Source organism: Loxodonta africana, chromosome Y (assembly GCF_030014295.1).
Source record: "Loxodonta africana isolate mLoxAfr1 chromosome Y, mLoxAfr1.hap2, whole genome shotgun sequence".
In the NCBI taxonomy this organism is placed as follows: domain Eukaryota; kingdom Metazoa; phylum Chordata; class Mammalia; order Proboscidea; family Elephantidae; genus Loxodonta; species Loxodonta africana.
In genome coordinates, this window is record NC_087370.1 from 6,473,411 (window position 1) to 6,492,457 (window position 19,047).

Here is a 19,047-nt window from a genome sequence, read left to right on the forward strand (position 1 = left end):
CTACTATCAACTCACATCTAGTGTGTGAAAGAGAAGGGAAAGAGGGCTAGGTACAGAAAGGAGTAAGGTTCAACCCTCTGCTTCCCCGTTGCTTAATGCCAGTTTACTGATGTTCTTTATTTACCGCACTGAGGGTTCAAATCTTTCTGTGCTGATATTTAAAGATACATGTGCTGCTCATTTGCTGTTTCTTTAAGGGCAATGTAGACACATCCAATACAGATCTGGGAGTTGATGTCCTTGAGCCTTTTTCTTCTGCTTTAAAAATTGAAGAACAGAACTCCCTCTGAATGCAGATTTGAGAAATTGAACTAAACACTCCATGAAGTACTTTCCTATTATTATCAGATAAATCATATCAATAAGCTGGAAAACCAAAGTAGGCACACCTTGAAGCCATTGGATTCAAATGAGCAGAGATGCTGGCCGTGTTCATGCTTTGATATTGTCTTATTTTTTAAAGTGTGAGACTTCCAGATTCCAGTGATATTGTGTGTTCACACAGTGCTTACCATTCACCCAGGCAAAGGGAGATCGCTTTTTCTTTGAAAAACAATGCTTTGACCCACTGTAAACACACACACACACACACACACACAGAGACCAACACATTTTTCTTTTCTTATTGTATTGTATCCGTCTTGTATGTTATATGTTGCCTTACATTCTAAAACAGAGAATAAATAGATGAGTGAATGAGTTGAAAAAAAAAAGATTTTAAGGTAGAGAAATAAGAATCCATTTAATTGGTGCAGGTTGAAGAACAAATGAGAAATCCTTGGTGGATACTCACTGGTTTAATTTGCTCAATTTTTATCCAGAAATATTGCATGGTGCTACTTTAAAGGGAATCTCTAATTCAGCAGAATGTCCCAGATATGGGGTTATTCTGATTAATTGAATACTCTGATAAACTGAGGATGAACAAGCAACCCATATTTTTGTTTATTTCTACATTTTCTGTTGAAAAGAAATGTGAAAACACACATTAGTTCATTTTCCTCTCAAATTCACAGCCTAATGAACTTAACTGAATATTTGATTCAACGAATTCCATTACAACCACTTGTCAGCTGTGATATCTTTGTGTTAATTACATCATCTACAAAACAGCAATAACTGCAATTCACATATATTGCTTACCATAGTATTTGGCACACACAGGCCCTCAAAAATGCTAGCTGGAGCCCTGGTGGCACGGTGGTTAAGAGCTCAGCTGCTAAACAAAAGGTCAGCAGTTCGAATCCACCAGCTGCTCCTTGAAAACACTATGAGGCAGTTCTACTCTGTCCTATAGGATCGCTATGAGTTGGAATCAGCTCAGCAACAACAGATTTTGTTTGTTGTTTTTTTTTTTTTTTTGGTTACTACTACTACCATTCCTTATCACTATATTACTTATTACTACTACTACCACCACCATTGCTTATTACCGTTACATGTGATACACTGTCCTAGGTGCAGTGGGAGAAACAAACTAAAAAGCAGGAGACTCAGTTGGAATCTTCTGTCAGGTACTTGTTGTTGTTGTTGTGGTCAAGTTGGCTCCAACTCATGACGACCTTATGTATAACAGAACAAAACATCGCCCAGTCCTGTACCATTCACACAATCTTTGGCATGTTTGAGTCCATTGTTGAAGCCACTGTGTCAATCCATCTCATGCATGGTTCCTCTCACTTTTGCTAGCCCCTCACTTTACCAAATATGATGGCTTTATCTAGCATCTGGTCCCTTCTGATGACATGCCCAAAGTAAGCAAGACAAAGTCTTGCCATCCTTGATTCTAAGGAGCATCCTGGCTGTACTTCCTTCACAACTGATTTGCATTCTTCTGGCCATCCGTGGTGTATTCAATATTCTTTGCCAACAGTGTAATTCAAATGTATCAATTCTTCTTTGGTCTTTCTTATTCATTGCCTAGCTTTCGCATACATATGAAGCTATTGAAAATACCATGGCTTGAGTTAGACACACCTTAGTCATCAAAGTGATCTCTTTGCTTTTTAACAGTTTAAAGAGGTCTTTTGCAGAAGATTTTCCCAATGCAATGCATAGTTTGATTTCTTGACTGCTGCCTCCATAGGCTTTGATTGTTGATCCAAGTAAAATGAAATCCTTGACAACTTCAATTTCTTCACTATTTATCACGATGTTTTTTTTATTGGTGCTTACTGTGCAGTTAAGGTACAAAAATTACATCCACTAAACATTCAAATTTCAGAGGGAGGCCATTAAAAAAAAACCAACCCATTGCCATCAAGGCATTTCCGGGAAGCCATAAGTTATGAGTTTTCTTGCCAAATGAGTGAGGCACGCATCAGGTTTATAGGAGTTCAAGGAGAGGAGACAATAGCTGGGCAGTGAGATTGTGAAAGGGAAGAGGAAGGAAGGAAGAGGGTAATAGAAAGAAGAAAAGTTGAGATGGAGACAGGCAAGTCCTGAATGATCTGACTAGCTGAGGAAGCAGAACAGGAAGTGCACGTGAGGGATAGAAATGAGCCTGACATGCTTTACGGATGTCTCAGAGCCATCATTCTAGAGACCAAATTTCATTGCCAGGACTGTCACTGGAAAAGATGTACTCAATTAGACAGAAAGTGTTCTGATCCCTGGAACTTTTTCTAAAAGTTTATACACAGCACAACACAATGGAAAGAACTTCAAAAAAGAAGACTCAATTAAAGAAAAAGAAAAGATTTTTTTTGCCAATATGGCTTTCCTGCAATAAATTCAGAATCTCGATGAACCAAAGTTCCCTGCTACTGTGATTTCATTTAATTGAAACCTTGATGCATAATAGTACATGACTATCAGTTATAAAAAGCAATGATGTCACCTCAAAGACTAAGGTGCTCCTGACCCAATCCATGTGTTTTTAATTGCATTTAATGAGTGTGAAAGCTAGACAATGAATAAGGAAGTCCGAAGAGTTTGGTATTGGTGAAGAATATTGAATATACCGTGGACTACCAGAAGAGCCAACAAATCTGTCTTGGAAGAAGTACAGCCAGACTGCTTCTTGGAAACAAGGATGGCGAGACTGTGTCTTACATCTTTGGACATGCTGTCAGGAGAGATCAGTCCGTGGAGAAGGAAATCATGCTTCTTAAAGTAGAGGGTCAGCTAAAAAGAGGAAGACTCTCAAGGAGACAGACTGACACAGTGGCTGCAACAATGGGCTTAATTGTAACAATGATTGTGAGCATGGTGAAGAACCAGGCAGTGTTTTGTTCTGTGGTACATAGGGTCACTACAACTCGGAACCGACTTAACCGCATATAACAACAGCAACGAAAATCAGTTATGAGGAGAACGAGCCTGAACAAAAGGCCCTGAAATGTCAGGGGCTGTTATGGATTGAATTGTGTCCCGCGAAAATGTATGTCATCATGGTGGCGCCATGACTCCCAGTGTTGTGTGGTTGTCCACCATTTTGTGATCTGATGTAATTTTCCTCAGTGTTGCAAATCACAACCTTTAGGATGTTAATGAGGTGAGATGGGGAGCAGTTATGTTAATGAGGCAGGACTCAGTCTACAGGATTAGGTTGTATCTTGAGTCAATCTCTTTTGAGATACAAAAGAGAATCCAGCAGAGAGGAGAGGGACCTCATTACAACCAAGCAAGAAGAGAGCAAGAAGTGGAGTGTGTCCTTTGAGCTTTGGGGTCCCTGCACTGAGAAGCTCCTAGACCCAGGGGAAGACTGATACCAAGACCTTTCCCCAGAGCTGACAGAGAGAGATAGCCATCCCCTGGAGCTAGCACCTTGATTTCGAACTTCTAGCCTCTTAGAATGTGAGAGAATAAATTCTCTTTGTTAAAGCCGTCCACCTGTAGTATATCTATTATAGCAGCGCTAGACGACTAAGACGGGGGTGGAGGTATTAACAGAGTTGTTCAAAACACTATTTGTATTTTGCCTCTGTATTCAGGCATTCCCATGGCTCTCAGGGGAAGGAATGGTGAGAAGATGCAGAGTGAGTTGAGTGGGTCTCAATTTCTGGCCTTGGTTTTGGTTGCTGCCCTTGGACAAAGACCTCATGAAGGTGAGCTCTGTTTCCTTATCTCTTCACATCCTCTATGTTGACCAGGATCCAAGCTGTTGGCCAGGCTCCTTCCTTCCTGTCTGGAATAAAAAGACTGAACAGTCTCTTAAACACGTGGTGAAGTGGAGCTTTGAGACTATTGAATGCGTTCACCTAATGGAATCATAAATTTGGCCACAGAAAGGCCCTGTAGTCTAAGCCTCTGTGTTAGAGAAAAAGCTGTGATTATTTGGTATCATCAAGTTGATTTGGACTCAGCAACCCCATTTGACAGAGAGGAACTTCCACATAGGGTTTTCTAGACTATAATTTTTACAGGAACAGATGACCAGGTGTTTCACAGAGCTGGTGAGTGGATTCAAACCACCAGGCTTTCAAATAACAGCTGAGTGCTTGACTGTTGTGCCAGCAGGACTCCTTCCTAATAAAGAGTGGAGGAACACATTTAGCGCTGTGAAATAATTCTTTCTGACTCCCTGTTGGAGCGTGTAGGTTTTGATATGGTGGGTAGTCCATGGAATTTATGAAATGTTTTTGAAAATTTCTTCAGGTGAAAATCAAGACATAGAAACATCCCAGGAGCCCTGGTGATGCAGTGGTTAAGAGCTCAGGTTGCTAACCAAAAAGGTCAGCAATTTGAATGCACCAGCTCCTCCCTGGAAAACATGTGGAGCAATTCTGCTCTGTCCTGTAGGGTCACTATGAGTCAGAATCAACTTGACAGCATACAACAATAAAAACAGGTGTTTCTTGGGGTGCTGGAGCTGGGGACTAGGCATGGGTCAATCACATTGTAAGACCCCTCAGAGTGCAGACTTTCCCTCCTTCAGCATGAATATTTGGATCCTGATGAAGCTCCTTAAGGTGACCAGTTGAGTTAAAAGGATAGGGATGAGAGGAAAAGAGAAACCGCAGCCCTATTGCTTGGCCTTGTGATAGGGACTGTGAAATGAGATGTTAGGCTAATTTGTACATGAACTTGAGTTCTGTTTTTCCTTTCTGTATCTTTTGCATGTAAAGCCTAGCTGGCCAAAGTCAATTCTTGTGCCTACTAGCTATGCCAAGAGGTAGTACCCAGCTGCCAGCCTCTCCTCACTACCCAGCACCCTGCACCCCAGTAACAGCCCTGGAGCCAGCCATTCCCTTGGATTTCTTTCTCTTTTAGGTCTGTACTGTTTCCTTTCTCTCTTCTGTTTTCAAAACACCCTTTGTTTCATTGATTGTCTCCATTGTTCCAGTGGAAACAGATTCTTCCTTGGCCTCTGCCTTGCCTCCATTTTTTTTCCTAAACAAGATTCTTGGGGCCTGGAATAGTTGAAAGACAAGCTCAAAATACGCAGTTCTCATAGAGGCCCTCGTTTTGTCTAAACACAGTGCTTCAGAAGGGTCCAGGTATCTCAATTAAGCTGTTCATGCCGGAATCTCACTTTCTTACAATAACTTGTGTCCCTTGTTTGTGAAACACAACAGAATGTGGTTTCGAAAGTTGTCTTCTATATTCTAGAGCCTAAAATGATAGACTCTAAAATGATAACCTATTGATAACAAATGTCACTAAACAATATGCATATTGTTTATCGAGAAACTAGTTTGCTCTGTAAACCTTCATCTAAAGTACAATAAAAATAAAAATAAATAAAAAAGAATCTCATTATGTAAACAGAAAAAAGGAAAATGTTGTTTTGTGCTGTCCAGTAAATTTCAACTCGTAGTGACCCTAGAGAACAGAGTACAACTGCCCCATAGGGCTTCCTAGCCTGTAATCTTTATGAGAGCAGATCACCAGCCAAATCTTTCCTTCCACAGAGCTGGGTGGGTTTGAACTGCCAGCTTTTTAGTTAGCAGTTGATCTCTTGACCTGTTACGAAACCAGGGCTCCTGAATGATAAAATAGTACACCCATATGTGTGCTCAGAGCACGCCCAGTTGTAGGCATAGCACCCCATATTTTAAGGAAATGTCTACGTAGTCTTTGAAAACAACTAAGAATAAACCCTGTTCCTGTATTTTGTAATAATTTATAGTAACTCTTCTTTTTTTGTGCTTTTCTATATCATTTATATATTTCTTTATTTACTGTACTTTAGATAAAGGTTTACAGAACAAACTAGCTTCTCATTAAACAATGAGTACAGAGTAGGTGGAGCCAAGATGGAGGAACAGACAGACGCTTCCGGCAAGACCTGTTTACAACAAAGACCTAAAAAACAAATGAAACGAGTATATTTGTGACAAGCTAGCAGGCCTAAGCAACAAAGGCAAGCTTAGAAAATGAACCCAGGAGCAGGGGGAGGAAGAGACACTTCAGAATTGGAGAGGAGTTACTGGACCTGAATTGTTGGGATCCTTCAGGCACAATGCCCAGAGCGGCAGCAGTGGGCTGGTACTAGCGTTTGATCACAGTTCCTCAGGCAGAAGCAGCCTGCCACACAGCCTACTCACACCTCCAGAACCTGAGAAGAACGGCGCGCTCAGCAAAAGCTAAGTACTTATGTATACATTACTGTGTCCCCCACCCCCAAGCTGGCTTTAGAGGCTGAATTCCCTGGGCCTGAGATAGATACTTTTGAGTACTAGAGCCATCCTCCCAGCCTCAGAGATGGAAGAAATTTGCATTTGAGGGAAAAGATAATTTGCCAGCTCCACTAACTAGGGGAGCTCAGGACAGAAGTGGCTCCCGTCCAGGCATAAAAGGTCTGTGGACTTTAGCACCTTTCCCCTCTGCATGGACCTGTGTGGGCCTATTTCAGGAGAATAGGCCCTTGTTGGCAGACTCCAACCATTTCAGCTGTGCAGTGGAGAGGTGGGTGTTTGATGTTTGTCATTGCTTTTCCTATTAAACAGGGTCCTCACCTACCCACATCAGGGGCCTAAGGACTGGTAGCTCCAGTTGCATCACCCAGCCACCTGCAAATGGGATCCAAGGATAACTAGTACCTCCCAGTCTTTACAACTAAAAATATTGGATGCCAATGGTCTGTCTGTAGAACTCACCGACCTGCGCACTCTAGGGATCAGGGATGTGCTTTCCTCAGAGACACTCGGGGATCGGTTCTTAAGCTCCTGCCTTGCTCAGAGCTTGAACCCCTGCTGCAACCAGATACCAGTACAAAAACCAATTACCCCTGCCCCTCTAAGACTATAGGACAGAGCCTGTACCACATACCTGATGATCAGCTACTTGGACAGCTGAGCTGAATTCATACAAGGAAACTGAATGGACTCCTAGACTGATATACCTGATAACAGTTCTAATCAGCTGGGGACAGGACATCAGAGCTCCAAGAGCAAAAATAATCAAGCTAGCTCACTTAAGCAAGCCATCTGGGCATAACAAAACAAAACAAAGCAAGAAGCTATGGCACAGTAAGCAAACATAAACTAACACGATAAATTAGAGATGGTTCGGAGACAACACTCAATACCAATTCACATAAAGAAACAGACCATGATCACCTAAACAAGCTCTCAGACAAAGAATCCAGGGATCTTCCAGATGCAACTGCATTCCTGGAATTACCAGAGAAGGGATACAAAAGTTTGATATACAGAACCCTTTAAGACATCAGGAAGGAAATGAGACAATACACAGAACAAGCCAGGGAACACACAGATATAGCAACTGAAGAAATTAGAAAGTTTATTCAGGAACATAATGAAAAATTTAATAAACTGGAAAAATCCATAGACAGACAGCAATCAGAAATTCAGTAGATTAACAGTAAAATAACTGAAGTAGACAAATCAATAGAAAGTCAGAGGAGCAGAAATGAGCAAATAGAAGCCAGAATTTCTGAGCTTGAAGATAAGTTACTAGGCACTAATATATTGGAAGAAAAATCAGATAAAAGAATATAAAAAAATGAAGAAAACCCTAAGAATCATGTGGGACTCTATCAAGAGAAATAACCTTCGAGTGACTGGAGTACCAGAAAAAGGAGGGATAACAGAAAATACAGAGAGAATTATTGAAGATTTGTTGGCAGAAAACTTCCCTGATATTGTGAGAGATAAGGATATATCTATACAAGATGCTCATCAAACTCTACATAAGGTAGATATTAAAAGAAAGTCACCAAGACATAGTATAATCAAACATGCCAAAACCAAGGATAAAGAGAGAATTTTAAGAGCAGGTAGGGATAAATGAAAAGTCTCCTACAAAGGAGAGCCAATTAAGAAAATGCTTGGACTACTGAGCAGAAACTATGCAGGCAAGAAGGCAATGGGATGACCTATTTAAAAAATTGAAGTAAAAAAAATGCCAGCCAAGAATCATATGCACAGTAAAACTTTCTCTTAAATATGAAGTGAAATTAGGACATTTCCAGGAAAACAGCAGTTTAGGGAATTTGTAAATACCAAACCAAAACTACAAGAAATGCTAAAGGGAGTTCTTTGGTTAGAAACAATAATACCAGGTATCAACCCAAGACTTGAACACTGGACAGAGCAATCGGATTTCAATCCAGAGAGAGAAATAAAAAAAAAGGGAGATTAAAAAAAAAAAAAAGCTCAAAAGAGAGTAACAGTGATGTCAATATATAAAAGATCACAACATTAAAACAATGAAGAGGGACTAAGAAATGTAATCATAGACTTTCCATATGGAGGGGAAGATACGGAGATACAAAGAAATAAAAGTTAGGTATAAATTTAGAAAAATAGGAGTAAATAATAAGGTAACCACAAAGAAGAAAAACTGTCCTACTCATCAAAATAAAGTACAAGAAAAAAATAGAGACTCAGCAGAAACAAAATCAACAACAATGAATATGAGGAAAGAACAATACATAAAGAAAATCTACTCAGCACACAAAATTAAGTGGGAAAAAGAAACTGTCAACGACACACAAAAAAAGGCATCAAAATGATAGCAATAAATTCATACCTATCCATAATTACCCTGAAAGTAAATGCACCAGTAAAGAGACAGAGAGTGGCAGAATGGATTAAAAAAACAAGGTCTATCTATATGCTGCCTACAAAAGACACACCACAGGCTTAGAGGCACAAAAAAACTAGAACTCAAAGGATGGGAAAATATATATATATCAAGAAAACAACAATCAAAAAACAGCAAGAGTGGTAATATTAGTTTCTGAAAAAATAGAGTCTAAAGTTAAATCCATCACAAAGGATAACGAAGGACACTATATAACCATTAAAGGGACAATATACCGAGAAGATATAACCATATTAAATATTTATGCACCCAATGACAGTGCTGCAATATACATAAAAGAAACTCTATCAGCATTGAAAAGTGAGACAGACAGCTCTACAATAATAGCAGGAGACTTCAACACACCACCTTCGGTGAAGGACAGGTCATCCAGAAAGAAGCTCCATAAAGACGTGGAAGATCTAAATGCCACAATCAACCAACTTCACCTTGTAGACATATACAGAACACTCCACCCAACAGCAAGCAAGTATGCTTTCTTTTCTAGTGCACATGGAACATTCTCTAGGATAGACCACCTATTAGGTCATAAAGCAAGCCTTAGCAGAATCCAAAACATTAAAATATTACAAAGCATTTTCTCTGACCATAAGGCCATAAGAGTGGAAATCAACAACAGAAAGCAGGGAAAAAAAAAAAAAAAACACTTGGAAACTGAACAATGCCCTGCTGGAAAAAAGACTGGATTATAGAAGACATTAAGGATGGAATAAAGAAATTCATAGAATCCAATGAGAATGAAAATACTTCCTATCAGAACCTTTGGGACAGAGCAAAAGTGATGCTCAGATGCCAATGTATATGAATAAATGCACACATCTAAAAAGATGAAAGGGCCAAAATCAAAGAATTATCTCTACAAATTGAACAAGTAGAAAGAGGCAACAAAAGAAACCCTCAGGCACTGGAAGAAAACAAATAATAAAAATTAGAGCTGAATTAAATGAACTAGAAAACAGAAAAACAATTGAAAGAATTAACAAGACCAAAAGCTGGTTTTTTGAAAAAATCAACAAAATTGATAATCCACTGGCCAAACTGACAAAAACAGGAGAGGAAGGAAATGGCCCGAATAAGAAATGAGACGGGCAATATTACCACAGACCCGCTAAAATTAGAAGAATCGTATCAGATTACCGTGATAAACTGTACTCAAATTTGAAAACCTAGAAGAAATGGATGAATTCCTAGAAACACACTATGTACCTAAACTAACACAAACAGAGGTAGAACAACTAAATAGACCCCCAACAGAAGAGATTGAAAAGGTAACCAAAAAACTCCCAACAAACAAAAAAACCCTGGTCCAGACAGCTTCACTGCAGAGTTCTACGAAATATTCAGAGAACAGTTAACACCACTACTACTAAAGGTATTTCAGAGCATAGAAAAGGACGGAATACAACCAAACTCACTCTATGAAGCCACAATATCCCTGATACCAAAACCAAGTAGTAAAGACACCACAAGAAAAGAAAAAAATTATAGACCTAAATCCCTCATGAACGTAGATGCAAAAATCCTCAACAAAATTCTAGCCAATAGAATTCAACAACATATTAAAAAAACAATTAACCATGACCAAGTGGATTTATACCAGCTATGCAGGGGTGGTTCAATATTAGAAAAACAATTAATGTAATCCACCACATAAATAAAACAAAAGACAAGAATCACATGATTTTCTCAATTGATGCAGAAGAGGCATTTGGCAAAGTTTAACACTTATTCATGATAAATTCTCAGCAAACTAGGAAAAGAAGGAAAATTCCTCAACGTAATAAAGGGCATTTATACAAAGCCAACAGCCAGCATCACCCTAAATGGAGCGAAACTGAAAGCATTCCCATGGAGATCGGGAACCGGAGAAGGATGCCCTTTATCACCCCTCTTATTCAACATTGTGTTCGAGTCCTAGCCAGAGCAATTAGACTACATAAAGAAATAAACAGCATCCAGATTGTCAAGGAAGAAGTAAAAGTATCTCTGTTTGCAGATGACATGGTCTTATACACAGAAAACCCAAAGGGATCTTCAAGAAAACTATTGAAACTAATAAGAGAGTTCAGCAGAGTATCAGGATACAAGATAAACATACAAAAATCAGTTGGATTCCCCTACACCTATGAAAACAACGCCAAGGAGGAAATCACCAAATCAACGCCATTTACAGTAGCCCTCAAGAAGATAAAATACTCAGGAATGAATGTAAAAGGTAAAGGACTTATACAAAGAAAACTACAATACACTTCTGTAAGAAACCAAAAGAGACTTACATAAATGGAAAAACGTGCCTTGCTCATGGATAGGAAGAGTTAACACTACAAAAATGCCTGTTCTGCTAAAAGCGATCTATACATTTAATGAGATGGAGAAACAAATCACCAACTTCATATGGAAGGGAAAGAGGCCCCGGATAAATAAGGTATTACTGAAAAAGAAGAACATAGTGGGAGGCCTTACTATACCTGATTTTAGAACTTTTTACACTGCCACAGTAGTCAAAGCAGCCTGGTACTAGTACAACAACATATACATACACCAGTGGAACCAAGTTGAGAATCCAGATATAAATCCATCCACATATGAGCAGTTTATATTTGACAAAGCCTCAAAACAGTTAACTGGGGGAAAAGACAGTCTTTTTAACAAATGATGCTGGCGTACCTGGATATCCTTCTGCAAGCAAATGGAATAAGACCCCTTCCTCACTTCATGCACAAAACCGAGCTCAAAATGGATCAAAGACCTAACTATAAAATCTAAAACGATAAAGGTAAGGGAAAAAATAGAGACAATGTTAGGAGCCCTAACAGAAGGCATAAACAGTATGCAAAACATTACTAACAATGCAGAAGAGAAACTAGATAACTGGGAGCTCCTAAAAATCAAACACCTATGCTCATCCAAAGACTTCACCAAAAGAGTAAAAAGACTACCTACAGAATGGGAAAAAGGTTTTAGCTATAACAGTTTCAATCAGGACCTGATCTCTAAAATCTACATGATATTGCAAAAACTCAACTACAAAAAGACAAATAACCCAATTAAGCAGTACCTAAGCTTTCAAAGTGCTCTTCTTAATTTGATCCCATGTAGATAGTTCTTAAAAGAGCACAATGTTTAAGGCAGGCATTCATTACTAGTTAAGCTAAACTATCATTTGGTTTTAAGGAGACTTCAGGGAATATTTTTGGTTTAAGGTTTAAGGATTATCTCAGAACAATAGTTTCAGGGATTCATCCAGGGTCCATGGCTCCAGAGAATCTGGACTCCATAAGAATTTCACATTCTGTTCTGCATTTTCCCCATTTTGATCAGGATTCTGCTATAAAATCTTTCATCAAAATAAGAACTTAATAATTCTTAAAACTGGCCTCCTTAAACATCTCCATTTTTGTTGTTTTCTGCCCTTGCAGTTTCACACGTCAGTGATAACATCAACAAAGCTAAGGTCTGACTGCTTCTTTTCAGTGAGTGATTGTTCAAGAACATTGCTCAGGGGACCATCTCCTTACTCTTGCTTCAAACAGGACACATCCAAAATGTTGACTCTCAGTGTTTTGTTAGTAGCAACCAGAGTTCTCTGAAAGATGTTCAAGGTGGCAAAATACATGATTGTCTGCTTCTGAGCTGGGAAATGTACAGTGACATGTTCTCCTGAGCTGGAGGGAGAAGGGAAGAAAAGAGAGAAGTGCCTCCTCCTGATCTTGATGGAATCTACTCTTGTTTCCTTTGAAGCAGCAGCACTTTGGGGCCAGAATGGATCCTATTTCCCCATCTCCTCCATCAAAAGTGCAGACAGTGAACAGAATTTCTAGAGTACTGGATGAATGTACAGATGCCACCTTCCCATGAAGCCCTGTGCGTATCCTCTTAGGAAGTTTCCCTTAGGGTCCAGGGTTGTGCCTGAGCTCATCAGCATGATGAGAGCTTGGCCCTGGATTGTAACACACTGTTCTCTCACTGGAGACACACCTTCCCCATTTTGCAAAAGTAAGTTGTCTAAACAGGCAGGATGGGGAGATGGGGCAGGGGCAGAGAATGCTGGGTCAGTGTAAACCCACCATGGGCACTAGGAAACTTCTCTGATGGCAACTCGGGATGTTCTCATAAAGAAGGCCTCTTTGCCATTCCGTTTGAAGGGCATTACTTTAGCAATTTCCATCCACTTGGCACATGAAAACAAACACTCTGAGTGTTCACATGTTCATTGAAGATACAAAACGTGCCCTTAAAAAAAACCCCAGGGCACGGACTTTGATCATTTATTCAATTCACTGAATAGGCATTTGGTGAGCAGCTCTTAAGGTATGATATGCTCAATATAATATGACAGGGAAACAAAAAGACAGTTTGGAAAAACTGTAATGGAGATCATGTCTTAGAAGAGGGGTTGACATAGGTGGGGCCAAGATGGCAGAGTAGTCACATGCTTCCCGTGGTTCCTCTTACAACAAAGACCCAAAAATCAAGTGAATCAATGATATATGACAAGCTAGCATCCCTGAACATCAAGGCAAACTTGAGGAATTAGCCTGAGTGGCAGGGGGAAGGAGAGACTGTTCAGAAGCAGCAAGGAGTTGACAAACCTGACCAGTGGGAATCCACACTGAACAGGCTGATTCTGCTGGCTTGAGCGCCATGAGGCAAGCAGTGGCCTTCGGGACATGTTTGCCACAGCAGGAGAGAATGAGCAGCCAAGAGTCTGCTCAGCCCTCCAGAACAAGTGAGAAGTGGCTCTCAATCACCAGAAGATAAGTACCTGTGTTTACCCTACCTTGTGGATCCAAAAATACCCCTTCAGGAAAAAACCTCTCTCCCACTTACCCGCTCCCTTCCCACTCTGCACTGAGTCCCAGCCAGCTGCATCCCCTGAGCCTGAAGAAAGAACCTACACTCACCCTGATCCGTTCTCCCAGCTTGGAGAGGGAACAAATTAACAAACAGGGAAAAAAATAATCTGCCAGTTCCCCTAAGCCAGGAACTCAAGGTAGAAACAGCTCCTTTGCCTAGGCACAGGCATATGGGGTCCACGGACTTTGTACATTATTTATTTATTTATTGTACTTTACGTAAAGGTTTATGGAACAAACTAGTTTCTCATCAAACAGTTAGTACATACATTGTTCCATGACGCTGGTTAACAACCCCACAACATATCAGCACTCTCACTTCTCAACCCTAGCTTGCCTATTTTCAGCTTTCCTATTCCTTCCTGCCTTCCCGTCCCTGCCCCAGAGCTGGTGTGCCCCTTTAGCCTTGTTTTGTTCCATGGCCCAACTCAATCTCCGGCTAAAGGTTAAGCCTCAGGAGTGATCACACTACTGAGCTGAAAGGGTGTCCGGGGGGCTACGTTCTCAGCGTATCTCCAGTCTCTGTCAGGTGAGCAAGTCTGGTCTTTCTTTTTGAGTTAGAATTTTGTTTTACATTGTTCTCCAGCTCTGTGCAGGACCCTCTATTGTGATCCTTATCAGAGCAGTCAGTGGTGGTAGCGTGGCACCATCTCATGGTATTGGACCCAGTCCTTTGGAGGCCATGATTCAAGAGACAGTCATAAGAGGAGAACTGAAGCAACGGAAAGGAGAATTAAATATCCAGAAAAACTGTCTCTCAAATACGATGGCAAAATTAGGACATTTCCAAATGAAGAGAAGTTTAGGGAATTTGTAAAAAACCAAACCAAAATGACAAGAAATACTAAAGGGAGTCCTCCAGTTAGAAAGTCAATAATATCAGGTAAAAACCCTAAACTAGAACACAGGACACGACAACCAGATATCAACCCAGATAGGAAAATCACAAAAATAAATCAAAGCTAAAATGCTCGAAACAGGGAAACAACTGTCACTATGTAAAAGATGACAACATTAAGACAAAAAAGAGGGACTAAATAATGTATTCATAGATCTTTCCTAAGGAGAGAAAATTAAGGTGATATAAAGAAACAAAGGGGCAAACATTAAGATAATCACAAATGAAACTAATGATCCTACACATCAAAATGAAAAACAAGAAAAAGATAAAGACTCAGCAAATACAAAATCAACAACAATGAAAAAGACAAAAGAAAATATATAAAGAAAAACAACACGGCACAGAAAATTAAGTGGAACAAAGAAACTGTCAACAACACTCAAAAAAAGATATCCAAATAACAGCACTAAACTCACACCTGTCTATGATTACTCTAAACGTAATGGACAAAATACACCAATAAAGAGACAGAGAGTGGCAGAATGGAGAAAAAAGCACGATCCATCTGTATGCTACCTCCAAGAGACACACTTAGACTAAAAGACACAAACTAAAACACAAAGGATGGAAAAAAATATATCAAGCAAACAACAATCAAAAAAAAGCAGGAGTGGCAAAATACTCCTTAAAGTTAAATCCACCACAAAGGATAAGGAAGAACACTAAATAATGATTAAAAGGACAATATACCCGGAGGATATAACCATATTAAATATTTATGCAAGATACGTAATCTCTATCAGCATGGAAAAGTGAGGTAGACAACTCCACAGTAATACTAGGAGACTTCAACACACCACTTTCAGTGAAGGACAGAACATCCAGAAAGAAGCACAATAAAGACATGGAAGATCTAAATGCCACAGTAAACCAACTTGACCTCATGGGCATATACAGAACACTCCACCCAACAGCAGCCAAGTATACTTTCTTTTCTAGTGCACGTGGAACATTCGCTAGAATAGACCACTTATTAGGGCATAAGCCAAGCCTTAGCAGAATCCAAAACTTTGAAATATTACCAAGCATCTTCTCTGACCATAAGGCCATAAAAGTGGAAATCAAAACAGAAAAAGCAGGGAAAAGAAATCAAACGCTTGAAAACTGAGCAATACTCTGCTCATAAAAGACTGGATAAGAGAAGACATTAAAGATGGAATAAAGAAATTCATAGAATCCAATGAGAATAAGAACACTTCCTATCAGAACCTTTCGGACACAGCAAAAGCAGTGCTCAAAGGTCAATTTATATCAAGAAATGCACACATCCAAAAGGAAGAAAGGGCCAAAATCAAAGAATTATGCCTACAACTTGAACAATAGAAAGAGAACAACAAAAGAAAACCCAGGCACTGGAAGAAAGTAAATAATAAAAAGGAGAGGAGAATTAAATGAAATAGAAAACAGAAAAAAAAAAAAATGAAAGAGTTAACAAATGAAAAGCTTGTTCTTTGAAAAAATTAACAAAATTGATAAACCATTGGCCAATGTGACAAAAGAAAAATGAAGGAGGAAGAAAATAACCCAAATACGAAATGAGATGGGCAATATTAAAAGAGACCCAAGGAAAATTAAAAGAATCATATCAGATTACTATGAAAAATTGTACTCAACAAATTGGAAAACCTAGAAGAAATGGATGATTTCCTAGAAACACGCTACCTGTATAAACCAGCACAAACAGAGGTAGGACAACTAAATAAACCCCTAACAAAAGAAGAGATTGAAAAGGTAATCACCAAACCCCCAACAACAACAAAAAACTCTGGCCTGGACGGGCTTACTGCAGAGTTCCACCAATCTCTCAGAGAAGAGTTAACGCTATGACTTCTAAAGGTATTTCAGTCCACAGGAAAGGATGGAAAGCTCCCAAACTCATTCTATGAAGCCAGCAAATCCCTGATGCCAAAACAAGGTAAAGATACCACAAAAGAAGAAAATTATACACCTATGTCCCTCATGAACATAGAGGCAAAAATCCTCAACAAAATTCAGGCCAATAGAATTTTACAACATATGAAAAAAAGAATTCAACGTGACCAAGTGGGATTCATACCAGGTATTCAAGGATGGTTCAATGTTAGAAAAACAACTAATGTAATCCATTGTGTAAATAAAACAAAAGACAAGAACCACTTGATCTTATTGATTGATGCAGAAAAGGTATCTGACACCGTTCAACACCCATTCATGATAAAAACTCTCAAAAAAAATAGGAATAGAAGGAAAATACCTCAACATTATAAAGGGCATTTATACAAAGCCAACAGCCAACATCATCCTAAATGGAGAGAGTCTGAAAGCATTTCCCTTGAGACTGGGAATCAGACAAGGATGCCATTTATCAGCACTCTTGTTCAACATTGTGCTGGAGGTCCTAGCCAGAGCAAATAGGCTCGATATAGAAATAAAGGGCAACCAGATTGCTAAAGAGGAAGTAAAAGTACCTCTACTGGCAGATGACATGATCTTATACACAGAAAACTGTAAAGAATCCTCAAGAAAACTACTGATTCTAATAGAAGAGTTCAATAGAGGGTCAGGATACAAAGTCAGTTAGCTTCCTCTACAGCAACAAAAAGAACATTGACGAGGAAATCACCAAACCAATACCATTTACAGTAGCCCCCAAGAAGATAAAATGTTTAGGAATAAATCTTGCCAGAGACGTAAAAGACCTATACAACGAAAACTACAAGACACTATTGCAAGAAACCAAAAAAGACCTACATGAGTGGAAAAATATATCTTGCTTATGTATAGGAAGACTTCACATTGTCAAAATATCTATTCTATCAAAAGCGATCTGTAGATACAATACAATTCTGATCCACATTTCAAGGACATTTTTTAATGAGATGGAGAAACAAATCACCAAGTTCATGTGGAAGGGAAAGAGGCCCTGGATAAGTAAAGCATTAGTGAAAAAGAAGAACAGTGGGAGGTCTCACTACCCAGTTTTGGAACTTATTATACCATCGCAGTATTCAAAACATTCTGGTACAGGTACAGCAGATACATAGACCAATGGAACAGAATTGAGATTCCAGACAGAAATGCATCCACATTTGAGCAGCTGATATCAGACAAAGGCCCAAAGTCAGTTAAACGGGGAAAAGACAGTCTGTTGAACAAATGGCGCAAGCTGATTTAACTGGATATCCATCTGCAAAAAAATGAAAGAAGGCCCATACCTCACACCATGCACAAAAACAAACTCCAAATGGATCAAGGAACTAAATGTAAAATCTAAAATGATAGAGTGCTTTTTAGTACATCCACAAAGTTGGCACCATTGCGTGGCTCCAGAACATTTTCATCACCCCATAAGGGAAACCCTGAACTGGCTTGTAATCACTCTTTATGCCCCTTGTCTCATCCCATGAGAACTACTAATTCACTTTTGTCTCCCTAGATTTTCCATTTCATATAAATGGAACTATACTGTATATCATCGTTGTGTCTGGTTTCTTTTGTGCAGCACGATGTTTTCAAGGCTCATCCATGTTGTATCAGAATGACATTTCTCTTTTTGACTGAATAATATTATGCTGTATGGCTAGACCGCTTTTTGTTTATCCATTCATCACTTGGTGGACATTTGAATTATTTTAGCTCTATGGCTATTGAGAAGAGTACTACTATGAACATTCGCGTGCGTGTTTGGGTGTGTACATACGTGTTTATTTCTCTTGGGTTTACACCTAAGAGTGGAATTGCTGGGTCACGGATAACTCTATGGTCAACCTTCTGAGGAGAACTCTATGTTCAACCTTTTGAGGAGCTGCTATGGTGTTTCCCAAACTCATCCTCTTACCTTTTTTCTTCATTATTGTCTTTGTTATCTAGTGCTGCTAAAACAGAAATACCACAAGTAGGTGGCTTTAAGGAGCAGAAATTTATTTTCTCACAGTTCAGGAAGCTAGAAGTCCGAATTCAGGGTCTTGGCTGCTAAACAAAAGGTTGGAGGTTCAAACTCACCCAGCAGCTCCATGGGAGAAAGACCTGGCGATCTGGTTCTCTAAGGATTACAGCCAAGGAAATACCATGGGGCGGTTCTACTTTGTCACACAGGGCTGCTCTGAGTTGTAATCAACTTGACTGGAGCCGGCAAATATCTTACTTGTTCTTTAGGAAATTGATTTGAGGACCGTGGCTCACTGCATAACAAGTTATACTTTTTCTTTTTCTCCATTGAAAAATAATGTGAGTATATTCCCAACCAGACCAAACCGGTTGCCGTAGAGTTGATTCCCACTTAAGGCGACCCCATGT